This window comes from Macrotis lagotis, chromosome 1, assembly GCF_037893015.1.
Source record: "Macrotis lagotis isolate mMagLag1 chromosome 1, bilby.v1.9.chrom.fasta, whole genome shotgun sequence".
NCBI lineage: Eukaryota > Metazoa > Chordata > Mammalia > Peramelemorphia > Peramelidae > Macrotis > Macrotis lagotis.
In genome coordinates this window covers 328568775-328584184 of record NC_133658.1, presented here as the reverse complement: position 1 = coordinate 328584184, position 15410 = coordinate 328568775, and the positions used below count along the sequence as shown (strand labels likewise).

The 15410-nt window shown below is 34.2% G+C and overlaps 1 protein-coding gene across 8 annotated transcripts in view; it reads right to left on the bottom strand.

Moving 5' to 3' along the window:
• The window catches only part of DENND1A (DENN domain containing 1A), a 709454-nt gene that overhangs the window by 187249 nt on the left and 506795 nt on the right, over positions 1–15410 (bottom strand). The gene's annotated exons all lie outside the window — the stretch shown is intronic.

Here is a 15410-nt window from a genome sequence, read left to right as displayed (position 1 = left end):
TGATCATTGTTGGAAGGGATGTGGGAAATCTGGGACACTATTATACTGTTGGTGGAGCTGTGAACTCATCCCACCCTTCTAGAGAGCTATTTGGAACTATGCCCAAAGGGCAACAAAAATGTGCATACCCTTTGACCCAGCAATACCACTACTGGGTCTATACCCTGAAGAGATGAGGAAAAAGGGTAAAAACATTACTTGTACAAAAATATTTATAGCAGCCCTGTTTGTGGTGGCAAAGAATTGGAAATCCAGTAAATGTCCTTCAATTGGGGAATGGTTTAGCAAACTGTGGTATATGTATGTCATGGAACACTATTGTTTTATTAGAAACCAGGAGGGATGGGATTTCAGGGAAACCTGGAGGGATTTGCATGAACTGATGCTGAGTGAGATGAGCAGAACCAGAAAACACTGTACACCCTAACAGCAACATGGGAGTGATGTTCAACCTTGAAGGACTTGTTCATTCCATCAGTGAAACAATCAGGAACAATTTTTGGCTGTCTGCAAAGGAGATTACCACCTGTATCCAGATAAGGAGCTGTGGAGTTTGAACAAAGTACAAGGACTATTCCCTTTAATTCGGGGGAAAAAAAAAACAACCCAGATTTCTTATTGTTTGATCTGGTTACCTCTGAGAATTCTGTTCTCTTTAAGGATATGATTTCTCTCTCATCACACCCAATTTGGATCAAGGTACAACATGGAAACAAAGTAAAGACTGAGGGAGTGTTATCCGTGGGGTGGGGGTGGGGGTGGGGGGAAGCAAGATTGGGGGAAAATTATAAAATTCAAATAATATCTTTAATAAAAATTAAAAAAAAGACCTCTAGTAAAATGGACCCCAATATCTCCCAGAGTACATTATTCTACTCCTAGATAGCTCTGTGAAGAAACTTTTCTTTATGATAAGCCAATATCTGCTTTTTTCAAACCAATGATGATTGTCACCAGGCCTGTCCTCTGGATCCAAGAAGAACAAATCTAATCACTCTTCCTTGGGATAGCCCTTAAGATACTTGAACACAGTTATCAGAAAGGGCATTGTGAAACAGCCTTGAAGGGAGCTAAGGTATCTAAAATGCAGAGTTAAGGTGTGCCCTCCATGTATCTGGGCCAAGTTACAAAGGCAAGAGATGGAAGGTCTTTGTGTGAAAGATCAATTAGGGCATTTAGGCTAGAATGTAGAGGATGAAGGAAAAGTAGCAAGTAATAAACTTGGAGGTTTAGGCTCAACTCAAATTGTGAATGGCTGTAAATACCAAACAATGATGTTTATTTTTTTTATAGAGGTAACAATTAGTCACTGGACCTTCTTAAGCAGAGGAGTTGCATGGTCAAACCTATTCTTTAGGAAGATTATTTTGGCAGCTCTGTGTAAGTTGGATAAAAGAGATGAACTACTGGAATCAGGAAAACCAATTTGAAATAAGTGATGAATGAGTGAAGGGGACAGATGTATGAATCATTAGAGTTAAAAATCAACTAAATTTGGTCAGATATAAGGAATAAGGGAGAATAAAATGTTGAGAATGACTAAGATTATAAAATCTTGGAACCTGTAGGAAAGGTAGGGTACCCTTGATAGAAATAGGGAAGGAAGAAGGTTTCTTGGGACAAAGGGAAGTATAATGAACTATTTTTTGAATATGTTGAGTTTGAGATGTCTAAAGCACTACTAAGCTAGAAATATCCAAGGTAAAGTTGGTGATTCAGTTTAAGAAAGAAACTTCATAAAAATAAAAGCGGATATAAAGATTCAGAGGATCATAAAGTTGAAGATGGAAGGCAACTGAGATCTAGTCCTCTCTTTGATTTTTATAGATAAGGGAACTAAGGCCTAGGAAGGCTGTCAAGGTTACAAGGTCACACAGATATTAGATGTCATCTGCCAGAGAAGCAATGTTATCAGTGATTTCTGCATATGTTTTATCACCCCTGCCAAATGACAAGCTAAATAAAGACAAAGGTAGTGTCATTTATTTTATATCTCCCCCCCCCCCAGGCAGCATAGTACTCTCTATACTACAAGTATTTAATAAATTTGTTGAATTGAATAGAATGATTGGAAAACTAAATATCAAAGATGATTTACAAAGATACTTTTTTTAAAGTTAGACTGAGTACTCCAGTAATTTAACATACAACTTTCTGAAGATACTTAACACATGTTTTAATTACCATTAATTTTTGATATATGGAATGACATAAATATCTCATTTATTTCATACAGTTGAAAAATTCTTATCCCGAAAAATCTGACTAATTTAATAATGATAATCATCAACAACATTTATTGAAAAGAGACAGTAGGGGTGGCTAGAGCACTGGCCTTAGAGTCAGGAGTACCTGAGTTGAAATCTGACCTCAGACACTTAATAATTACCTAGCTGTGTGGCCTTGGGTAAGCCATCTAACCCTATTTGCCTTGCAAAAACTTGAGAGAGAGAGAGAGAGAGAGAGAGAGAGAGAGAGAGAGAGAGAGAGAGAGAGAGAGAGAGAGAGAGACAGTATACTAAATAAATGCTTTATGTAAAACTTCTGAATTGTAAAGGACCTTAAGGACCAACTTTTTAACTGGCACAAGAATTTTTATATCCTCCTTCCATTAGAATAGCACCAGGGATGGAAAGTTCACTTAGTGCTAGAGATAGAACTCTGCCTGCCAGGAAGTTCTTTCTTCAATCAAACCTCCTTCTTACTTACTGCCCATTGGTCCTAGTTCTGTCCACGGGGGCTGAGTGGTACATCCTAAGCCCCATGCCACATGACAGCCCTTCACAGACTTCAAGGCAGGTAATATGCTCCCTTGAAGCTTTCTGTACCTTGTCAGCACTCTCATGTGTGGTTCTATAAAGATACAGATGTACTCCATTATCCTCTGGCCAAACTAAGTTTTCTATAGGAGCACTTCAATTCCACTGGGTGGGGGGGAGAGTGAGAAAAATATGTCACCATACTCCAGTGCTGTTTTCTCAGCTTCAAAAGCTGCCTTCAGCATCTCTGTGACATAAGTGAAATCAGAAAGACACAAGCTTTGGAGTTTTTTATCTTATGATTTCTTTGTGTTACACAGTGTGCCTGTCTTGGGGCTGTATAATGTGATGGAGAAAATGGGAGAGACCTCTAACTGGCAAGTGAGGTGTTAGCAACGGGGGGGGGGGGGTACTGGCTGACTTTCACAAAAATCAAGTCAGTTCACTTATGTGAATGTATATGTCAAGGAGTCAAGTATGTTAAATTTCTAGAGAAGGTGTGTCCAACCCATTCATGCAGCATTATATCATTTTATTATTATACTCACTGGTAATAAGGGTTATATTGAAATCATAAATATTAAATTTTATATTTGGCCTTTGACAAGTTTTTGTTAGGTGATAGGGCCCAGAAGAGCTAAAAGGTTGGATATTCAGTAAGAGAGAAGAATTTCACCTATGTATTAGTATTTCTGGTGCCTTTCTTAAAAGTTCTATGAAGTCACAGAATCATTGATTATTGGATCTAGAATGTATATCTTAGATCATAGAATGGCCTCTTTGGCCATTAATACAAAGAATGTTAGATCTGAATGGCCTCTTTGGAATCAACTGTTAGCATTGTGGATGTAAAATTCTAGAGCTAGAAGGGAAAACACAACAAAAAAAATGAATGATATTAATCATTTTAACACATTTACTTAGAATTTTTCATTTTACAAATTATAAAATGTCAAAGCTGGAAGACAATACCTCCTTATTCTATAGATAGTATACATTTTCACTGAACTCATATTAGCTGCTCACTTTCTATTTATTTATTTGTTTGTTTGTTTATAAGTTTTTGCAAGGCAAGCAGGGTTAAGTGGCTTGCTCAAGGCCACATGGCTAGGTAATTGTTAAGTGTCTGAGACCGGATTTGAACCCAGGTACTCCTGACTCCAGGGCCGGTGCTTTATCCACTATGCCACCTAGCTGCCCCTGCTGCTCACTTTCAAAGAAGGAACACACATATTAAAATTAGAAATAAACTTTCTCAGGATAAACTCATCATTCCCAGTCTTATTTATGATGGGAGCAAGAAAAGGGAAATTGTGCCTAAGTAGGGGAAAATGGCAGAAAGGTTACAATAAATAACTTAATACCAATGAATTGTGACTGTGGGAAATAATGTCTGAATAAACACCCACTAGATCAAATTTCTAATCAAAATATCTAAGCCAAACACAAATCTCTAGGTGAGCACTTCATACAACACTAATATATCTCCATTGAGGGAATTTGACTTCAGTTGAGTAGGATGTAGATTCTGATTAAAAGAGAAAAACGTTTTAATAAGGACATCCATCAGCTAAAGTTACTGTGAAGTTGAATTTTCTATCCTTACATATATAGAATGTATTGTCTACCTGAATACCACAAATATAACCATGGACACTTCAGTAATATATATATATATATATACATATATATATATGTATATATATATATATATATATATATATATACATATACACACATACACACACACACACACACACATACACATATATGTATGTAAATATGTAAATCTGGATTATATATGAGGATTTATTTTGTAATCCTGAAATGTTGTTGAAGATATTTGTTTTCAGTGATTTTTTCTGTTCTCTAGATGTATCACCAGTAAAAGTGATAGATATTTCTTTATGCTAATTTCCTTTTTTTCTCATCTTATTGCTATATCTAACACTTCCAACACTATGTTAAATAATAATGATGATGATAATGCACACCCTTGCTTTACCTTTAATGTTACTGGGAAGGCTTTTAGGCTTTCTCCATTTCATACAGTATTGGCTTTTGATTTGAGACAGATACTACTAACCATAATTAAGAAAAAGTCAACTTATTTACCTGCTTAATAGTGTTTGCTTTAAAACAGAAACAGATTTTGAGTTTTGTCAAATTTTTTTCTACCATTTATTGATATAATCATGTGTTCCTATTAATATTGTTTATTATGTTTACAATTTTCCTTATATTAAATCAAATTTGCATGAATAGTATAGAATCACAGTGAATGATCATTTTATTACATTATTGTAGCCTCTTTGCTAATGTTTTATTTAATATTTTTTGAATAAATATTAATCTGGAGTCTATGGTTTTCTCTTTTTTGTTTCTTCCTGGTTTAGGTATCAAGACTCTATTTGTACTATAGAAAGAGTTTGGAAGACTTCTGTCATTTTCAAATTTTGCAGTTTATGTAATATTGAAATGAATTGCTCTTGCAATGTTTGATAGTTGTTAATTTACCTGACTGGGTTATTTCTATTTTTGGGAAGGGAGGAGGAATTATTCAATTTCTTCATCTAGGTATTTATTGCTTTCATAAATACCCATTATATCTAAGTGATCATTTTTGTTGGCATATGCAAAATAGTTTGATAGTTTTCTTTATTTCATTTTCAATTCTTGCAAATTCTCCTTTTTCATTTGATACAATTTGGTTTTCCTTTCTCCTTGAAAAAATCAGATTATTTATCTACTTTAATAGTTTTTTAAAAAATAGTCCTAATTTTACACATCAATTCAATGGTTCTTTGTTTTTCTTTAAACTTTTGTTAATGTCATCTTGATTTCCAAATTCATGTGTGCAGATCAATGTCTAGATTTGTTCTTTCTCTCTTTTGTTGATGAAAGCATTTAAAGATATATGTATTTTTTCCTAATGGCTATTTCTATAATGCTTAATGAATAAAACTGGCTTTAATGCCATTATATCTCAGTGTTTCTAGGAAGTCCCTGAATCACTGATTATTGGATCTAGAATGTATAGTTTAGATCAAGAATGACCTCTTTGGCCATTAATACAAGGAATGTTAGATCTGAATGGCCTCTTTGGAATCAACTGTTAGCACTGTGGATGTATATTAGCCAAGAGATAGAAATAGTGCAAGCATTATCCCTTTTTTTTTCAAAGGAGGAAACTGAGGACTAGAGAAATGAACTAATTTATTTAATGTTGCAGAATTAGTCAATATCAGAGTCAGAAATCAAACTCAGCTCTTCTAACTCAAAGTTCTGTGATTTTTTTTATTATATCTTGTAATACATATAGTTTTTCAATATATATATATATTCAATTCAAAAAACATTCATTAGGAACTATGTGCTGTAGATACTGAGTATAAAAAAGATGAAAAACGTTCAAGAAACTTAGGTCTGATGAGAAGGGAGATATGAGAAGCATATGAATTAAACAGAACAGAAAGCGGAATCTGAAAAGACAAAGGTGAGATTTTACCTAATTCACAAACAGCGTATTCTATAAAAAATAGAAAGGCTGCAATAGATGTCAGTGAAGAGAGTACACTGATGAAATGATGCAATGTTAAAGTATTGAAAATGTATTTATTAAGTTATGATTATTGTTTTTAGAACTGAAAAAGGACTTTAGAGATCATTAAATCTAATCTTTATATTTTATAGACAGGGAAACTGAAATCTAGATAAGGAATATTGGTTTACAGATTTAGAAGTTAAGAATCTTAGAGGTAACCTAGGTTAACCTCATTTTATAGATGAGGAAGATGAGGATCAGGGAAGTTAAATAACTTTTCCTTCATTGTTCACATTGCTACCAAGTATCAACATAGACTCAAAATTTGAACCTTGGTCTTTATATAGCCAGCAATATAAATTCAGCACTCTTTATGTTCATTATATGTCACATATTCTTTAGGGGAATTCCATTATTCAGTGTCACCCACAGTTATTAAGTGTCCTAGGTGGGATGTAAATCTGGCCCTCAGAAATACAAATCCAGCATTTTTCCATTATATCATAGTGTTACTATAGGAAGAGACTAAATGAAATGTAAGAGAGGATATTACACTAAGATTAGAATTATATTCTACCTCTGAATGATCAAATTAGAAATCCATGTGCTCTCTGATAAGATAATAAGGCTTTATTTAACTAATAAGATTTCAACACATTCAAAGATGTTCATAGGAGCCAATCAGCAGGCAGCCAGCCACTTGAATTGCTGACTTTTCTGATTATCTCAGTTGCAGGATTGACATTTTAAAGCTCTGAATTTTTATAATAACCAAATAATATTCAATAGCTTTTGCCTATTTTCTTAAATGTTTGAGTTCCAGTCTATCACAGGACACAAAACTCCAAGTAATCATGTTTCTATTTGCACAGAACACCTAGTAAAGAAGTTTTAATATTTCAATCCAATGTTACCTTTAGTTGTGCCGATAACAAAGGTGAATGAAAGAGACTCAGTTGTCAGTGGTTGGTTGGGAAGGGTAAAGTCAAGGAAATCTAATGTTCAGGTAATTAAGCCTAAGAAGGATGCTTAGCCCAAACTGTTGTGTACTTTCCAACATTTCTTTTCCTAAAAGTTACTTTAATTAAAAAATCTGGTAGTATAAATGGAATGAAAATTATTTTGGGGAGCTGGAGAACCTGGAACTGAGTATCAGATCTATAACTCAATAAATGAGACCTTCGAGAATCACTTAGCTTTTTTGGCACTCAGTTGTTTAAATTGTAAATTGAGGGATTTAGACTAGATGACCTCAAAGGTCACTTTTTACCACTAGCTTTAGCATTCCATTTTATAAGATGCCTTCCAGTTCTAGAATTGCATGAGGTCTAAGACCACTTCCATTGCTACCATTTTATGCTCTTTATTTTAACATTCTCTGCACTAAGCTTTCTTAAGTTCTCACATTCAATGGTCTAATGTCCCTCCCTAACATTTTAAGTCCATGATCTAAAAAATAAAATAAAATCAATGCTAGAAAGTGAGCTAACCACTAGGTGTCACTCCAGGAGAAAGAATGCTGAGTGACACATTTCTAAGTAAACTTTTTCATCCAATTACCTCTATAAATACCAAATATTTAAACAACAAAATATTAGGCAATTAAAATTATCTATTAAATGAATGTTTCAAAAGAATGTAATAAATTTTGACAGTTTCTCCTGGCAACAATATTTACAAATGGTGCTAGTTCAACCGGCTTTTGTCAAGAAACATTGCAGATTAGAAAAATTGGGTTTTAAAAGGAAACAGATTTAGAGTTTTTTCTTAATTTTTCTTTTTCTCAAATTGTAGTCAGTTGTAGGCCTTATGGAATCATTCTTATAAAAGTAGATAAAGACATCAAACCTATAACATCGCATAATAATGTTTCAAATTTCAATAGCTATTATAATTTACAAAGAAATCCCATGAAGCAGGTAGTTCAAATACTACTAATCAAATTTTACAGATGAGCAAAGAGAGATTTAAAGTCATAAAATACTCTACCTATGATCACATAGCTATTAAGTTTCAAAGTCAATTCCAACAAGCACTGGATTTAGAGTGAGGACAGCTGAATTTTAGGCCTGGTTCTTCAACTGATTAGATTGTGTGGCTTTGGGCAGATTTTCTTCCACCTCTTAAATCTTAGTTCTCTGATGCATAAAATGGCTATGTCACTCACTAGTTCCCCTACCAACCTCACAGAATGGTTATAAGGAGCTAATGAAATGATATCTTCAAAGCATTTTGAAAACACAAAATGATTTATAAATATCAGTTACTACTGTCTTTATCATTACTGTCACCTATGGGAAATTAAACCTCCCAAATTATTAACTACAAAAAATTTGTAAAGGATATTTTCCTACTATTATAAGAATTTCTGTAGACTCTAAACTCCTGAAAGGAAGAGATTATTTTATTTTTGTGTTTCTAACTCCAGCACTGAGCAAGATACCTTTAACATAGAAGGCATTTAACAAATGCATGTTGAATTGAATAAGGCTAGAAAACTCACAGAATTAGAACATTTAAACTTGAGAGTTCAAAAGTCATAAATTTCCTCCAGAAATTCAGAGCCAAAAAAGAGTGACTTTCCTAACCCAAATGTAAGAATTTACATTTATTAAATTTCATCCTTTTAGACTTGTCTCTTTACTCTTGCCTGCTGAGATGTTTTTGCTCTCAGTGTTGTGAACAACATAATAGCTATCCATTCCCACAATATCATTCCCAGATTTGATGGTCATGCCACCTATGCTTTCAGTCAAAAAAACTGATAAAAATTTTGAACAGGAAAGGCTCCAGAAACTAAGTCCTAGCATTGCCATCCTTTCAAGTGACACTGAACCATGATTAAATATTCTATGGGTCTGGTGACTCAACTAGTTCTTATTTCTCCTAATTGTCTAAACCTGTCAACTTCTATCTTCTCTACAATTCTATCATGAGAATGTTTGTCAAGTAACTGGCTGAAATCCAGGCCTACTATATTTGCAATATTTACTCATCTAGTATTCTTTTAAGAATAGAAATGAACTTTGTCTAGTCTGACTTGTTCTTAATGAACCCATGCTGGTTCCTAAGGATCACTACAGATAGTAGTTAATTTTGTAGAAGAAAAAAAAGTACTGAATATAAATTTATTTGTATGTATAATACATGACAGTTATGCATACCAAACACTAGGGGCGGCGGCATTTCAAGTGTGAAGAATCCTACAGTTTTAACCTTTAAGCACTGCAGAAACTGATTTATGTTCCTGGATATCAGAAAATTAGGTGAGTGGACTTTAATAGGGGGCATTTCATTTTCAAAGATGTATTTGGAAATCATTTAACTAAGTAAAATAATATAACTTTGATGTCTGGCATGTTATATTTTCTATTTTAACTCAGAATCATAGATTAAGTGCTAGATATAATATTGGAAGTCATCTAGTCCAAGCTACTACTCAAAGAACATTAACCACAGTGAAATTCACCAACACGTTGATGTTGTTTAGCCTCGACTACGACCTGTGATAGAAAGCTCTTTACATCTAAAGCCTTTACATCTAATTGAACTGTTAGAAAATTAATTTTTTTACTTTTACTTAGATATCTGGTTTTCATTTGGACACTCTTAAAACTTCCCAGTATAATTTACTCTTGACTGTCTTGTGAGATGCAGGTGACTGGTGTTATGCCAAACAGAAAACCAGATATAATAGGTCATGCCAAGCTAGACCATCTTTAAGAATGTGCCTGCCACGAACTATTTGTTTATCTCTTGCAATTTAATAAGATACAGAGGAGTTCATATTCAGAATGGTAGATACCAGGAAATGGCTATTTTTTTCTTAGTAAATTATTAAAGCTCTACTATAGTATGGAGATATTATGATCTTTTTTCTTAGGTTAAGAATCTATTATAAGAAGGTCAGTTTGACCAGACCAAAGACTGTAAGAATGGAAGTAATATATAAAGCTAGAAGGGTAAGGGGATGCTAGGTGGTGAAGGCAGCTAGGTAATGCAGGGACCAGAGTTCTAGGTTTGGAATCAGGAAGTGAAATTCAGATCTAGCCTCAGATGCATATTAGCAAATCATTTATCCTGTTTCTTCAATTGTAAAATGGAGATAATAATGGTATTTAACTTCATGGATGTTGTGAGGACCAAATGAGATGATATTTGTAAAGCACTTAAGAGTGTCTGGTATATACAAGGGACTACATAAATGTGTATTTCTCCATTTCTACCCTGAAGGGCTTTAAATGAAAAAAAGATAAATTTGTATATGATTCTAGAAGTATTAAGGAGGAATTCATTGAGCAAAGGCATGACATCCTGCATTTTGGCAGCTATGTGGGGATGCACTGCAGAGGGGTGAAAGTTGGAGCAGGGAGGTCAATGAAGTAGCTATTGAAATTGTCCAAGTAAGAGGTGGTAAGGTCTTGAAGTAAGGTAGTAACTGCATCAGCAATGAGAAAGGAACAGATGAGAAAGATGAATATACGGAACAAGGGAGAATAAGAAGTTGAGAGACTTTGAGGTTGGGAGCCTAAATAATAGAAAAACCATGATACCTTCCACAAAAACATGGACATTTAGAGGGAGAGTAGGATAATGGGGAATGAAAATGAGTTTTGCTTTAGACATGCTGAGTTGGAGATAAGTATGGATAATTTAAGTAAAGATGTCCATAAACCACTGGTTATGTAGGACCAAATGTTGAGGAAAGAAGTAAGGGTTATATAGTAAAAATCTGGAAATCATCTTCATAGAGATGATAATTAAACTGATGAAACCTGATGAAGTCACAAAGAATATAGATAAAGCCTCAGAACAGGACCATGTTGTACACCAACAATTAGGTGACTAAATATGGCATTTTCAAAGTAGTGATGAAAAAGCATGAGAGAACCAATAAAAACCCAAAGAGGAAAGTGTTATCTAGCTTTAATTATTTATTAATAAAGACTGGTCAGGAACAATGAGGATAGAGAAAAGGTTATCAGATTTGGCAATTAAGCAATCATTCTAACTTTGAAAAGAGCAATTTCTCTTGAGTGAAAGAGTTGGAAACCAGATTACAAAAGTTTGAAAAGCACATGAGAAAAATGAATGATACTGCATTGAAAAGTGAGTTTCCCATTATTGAAGCTGGTGAGGCTGAAACTTAATATCCTTTTCTGGAGGATATTACTATATATATATATATATGTGTGTGTGTGTGTGTGTGTGTGTGTGTGTGTGTATATGAGTGTGTGTGTATGCTTCATATAGGGATCGATCTAGATAATACCCAAGGTCCTACCTCATTTTACATTTTTTGTTCTTATATCTTGTGTTGCTAAATCTATTCCAATGTCAACATCTCATGTTCCAATAATCTCTACTTTAAAGTACTTTAAAGCACTAATATCTCTTCCATGTCTATCACTGTCATTGTGATCATTACCATCCTGATCATCACATTTATAAGGCATTTTAAGGTTTGCAAAGTACTTTAATTTAGCTCACTTGACCCTCACAACAATCCTGTTAGGTGCAATTATTACCTCATTTTTGGATGAATAAATTTAGATTGAGGGTTGTTAAGTAGCTCTCCTAAGGTTCTACAGGTATTAAGTGTGGAAGTCAGAATTTGAATTCAGGTCTTTCTGACTCAAGAGTTCAGTGTTCCATTCACTGTTTCACTTATATTCCCTTACAATTTAAAATTGATTGATATTATGATTATGGCTGAGGACATTTATGCTGGGATATGGGCCTCAAAAAATGGGTTGTTTTATTTTGGAGACCCATGATATTTCAGGTATCACTGTATATGAGTCAGAAGACCTGAGTTTGAGTTCAGGTTCACTTACAAGCTTTATTGACAAAATTGTTCTATAAACCTTAGTTTCTGAATCTGCAAAAAGGAGACATTAAAATTTACAAATACTTAGCTCATTAGATTGAGTTATGAACAGTGCTTCATAAATGATAAAATATTATAGATATGTGATCTAAAATTATTAATACAAAAAGGGGTATAGTCAGAAAGTTTCTCTTTCAGCTCATTTGTTCTTTCTAGGAGGAAAATTTGGGAAATTTTAGGAGTATTCAAGACACTTATTGTACCACCCCCCACACACTGACTACTCCCAAAAGTTTAAATCTCTCACTTATAGCTCTGTCTTCAAAAACTGAAGGTAACATGATTTGCAGATGAACAATTAAATTATTTGTCGCTTCCTGTCCCTTCTAGCTATTAAAAAAAAAAAACCCAGTCTTAACTAGTTAATCTCTTACACCCATCAGAGCTTGCACACATGCTGCTACTCCAAGGGTTGCCTGGCAACAGGCAGAAGGCGTGTCAGAGAGCAAGAAAGGCCCAAATAAATGAACGGAAGTCTGGGCAACCATTTGACATGGATAAAAGAGTTGTTTTTTTTTTCATCCCACATTGGGCTGCCAGGAGGGTTTTTAGATTTGTCATTTGTATAGAGAAGAAAGAAGTTGGCTCTACTTAAATTTTCCTGGGTTTCACACCTGATGTGCCTCTGAGTAACCCATAAATAGACAATGCACACTCATTTGGAAATGCCCTCCCCTCCACCAAACAGAAGAAGTCTTTGGATAGGATGACATTTGTTTGTTTTTGCCAATACATATTCATACAATGTCTATACATTTCTAATCCTTGGTACTTATTGAGTATTGTTAGAGGAGAAAAGATGTCAGAACTCAAATTACTACAGAATGTTAGAGCAAGAAGGGATTTTTAAAAATGCCAAGAACCCAAGATGGTAGACTTGATAAGCACATGGGAACACAGAAAGACTGAGCTCAAAATTACCTTAGAACAAAAAAGAGAGAACTTTGACCTTTAAGTTCCTTATTTATAGAGGGCACTGGATTAAGTTTATATCAAAAAACCATCAATAGTGCCCTTGTCTCTAGACAATTCCCAGCTATAAATTACTAAAACATTGGATTGGATATATATTTGCAAATGTCTAGGAGATAAAGCAATGATAGGGGAAGATAAAATTGAAACTTGAATGCTCTACAAAAGTGGAAGCCTGAAGGCCTCTATGGGTCTTTTAGTTTTTTAGTCCTGATTCATTGGATCTCCTCTTTGCTCTTTGACGGGGTTCTTAAGGTTTTAAATGCTATGTTGCTGTGATGATGAAATAAATACTATGAAAATACTTCATAAAACCCTTGGCTAACTGAAGGCTCTGCCTGGCAAGACCAGGTCTGCTTATTAGTTGTGAGACCAGATGTACCAAAGTTAACACCTCATCTCTAATAACACAGATAAAGTGGTCACCAGAATGGTTCTTGGATCATCTTTTTGACTGGTAGCTGTCTATCTCCTAACCACCAGATGGAAAAAATCAGTTCTCTGATTTCTAGGCCTCCCACAATGTGACTCCAACTAAACTTTCTAATGTTATCTCACTTGATTCAACTTCACAGACACCAGGCTTCTGCCCAACATGACAAGATTTTCCTTAACTCACTGTCTTTGCTTATCTTCAGACCTTTATTCATACCATCCCCTACACCTGAAATCCTCTGTCTCTTACTCCTCAATGTTAAAATCCGACCTATGCTTTAAGGATCAGACTCAGTTACATGCTCCAAAAAATCCTTTTTCCTGGTAACTTCAATGTTATCTTGCATTGTAGTAATTTGTACAAGCTTACCTCATGCACTCCCAATCAAAATGATTTTGGAGTTATGTCATAATAATAAAACTCTGCTATAAAGACCTATGATGTCATTAAATCAAATTCCCAATTAAATTGCCTATCAAATAAATGATAAATTTTTGATTATGGAATTTGAGACTCTCCAAAATATTATAATCTAGCTTCATCCTATATTAATTTTCTTCATGTCTTTTATAGTACTGCTAAGCTGGATTGCTCTCTATTCCTATTCTCAACTTGCCTTTGCTCTCTCAATTCTACATGTTTAAAAAGAGCACTTTTCTTTCCTCATCACTGACCCCCTCCCTGAGCTTCATCAATTGATACATTTTCACTTCTTTTAAGACTCCCCTTAGCTGCCACATCTTTCACAAAGCCTTCTAGTAGTACAATATCTTCAAATTTCCCAAAACACCAGAATGATTTTCTAATTATCTCAATCTCTTTTGTATCATAGTTGTGCGTACTCTTGTCCTTTTCCCTTATTAGAATGTAATCACTTTGAGAGTAGGTCTATGTTCTATCTTTTTTTTTTAATTTTAGCACTTAATACTTTGTTATATAGCAAGTGCTTAACTGATATTAATTGAAATTATTTCTAAAAATTCCTTTGTGGAATTAACTGTCTTCTAAAATGTTGTTTCAACCAAAATAGTATTTTCCCAGAAATCAGTTAGGGAAGTAAGATGGGTTATGGTTATTTCATATGTTTCTCCCCAAATTAGATTATAATTTCTTCAAGGGAAGAATTAGCTTAATGTATGTAGTTTAGTACTAGTTTTATCCATCTTTGTATCTTACCTAGTTCCTAACACAGTATTCTACCCAAATAAGGAAGGAGCTTAGGAAATAAACATGATGGAATTGAAATCATGTAAAAAACCATCAATTGATATTTTATGTATGTATCTTGAACAGGCAATGGGAATAAATAAACCAGACATAGGACTAAATAGGAAAAAGAGACCAATCTGAATTGTATTTGGGAAAATGCAGCATGTTTTCATTGATCTCAAATGGCTTGATGCCACAAAAGCCCTTCTTTTAAACAATAGCATTCTCCTACTGATGCTAAAAGGCTATGAATACTAGAAAACCAGGCTTGCAAGATTTCGTACTACAAATTATGCAAAGGTAAATAGAAAGATGACTGTTCCACATGATCCCAGAAGATCCTAAAAGAATGAGAAGTTCACTAATGGGTTGGAGGTACCTAAAATGGAAGATTTACAGAAAAATATGGAGGAAAAAGGTTATGTGAGTGCTATAGTCTGCACAAGGGGAAAGGCCTTCTCATACCAGAGAAATCATGCACCATCACAGAACCAAAGTATGTAGCAGAAAACACTGACTCCCTGGCTCAGAAAATAGCATAATTAATTTCTATCTATTCAAGGATCAGGGGGATTCTGGAAATTTTCTTATAGCCCTTAT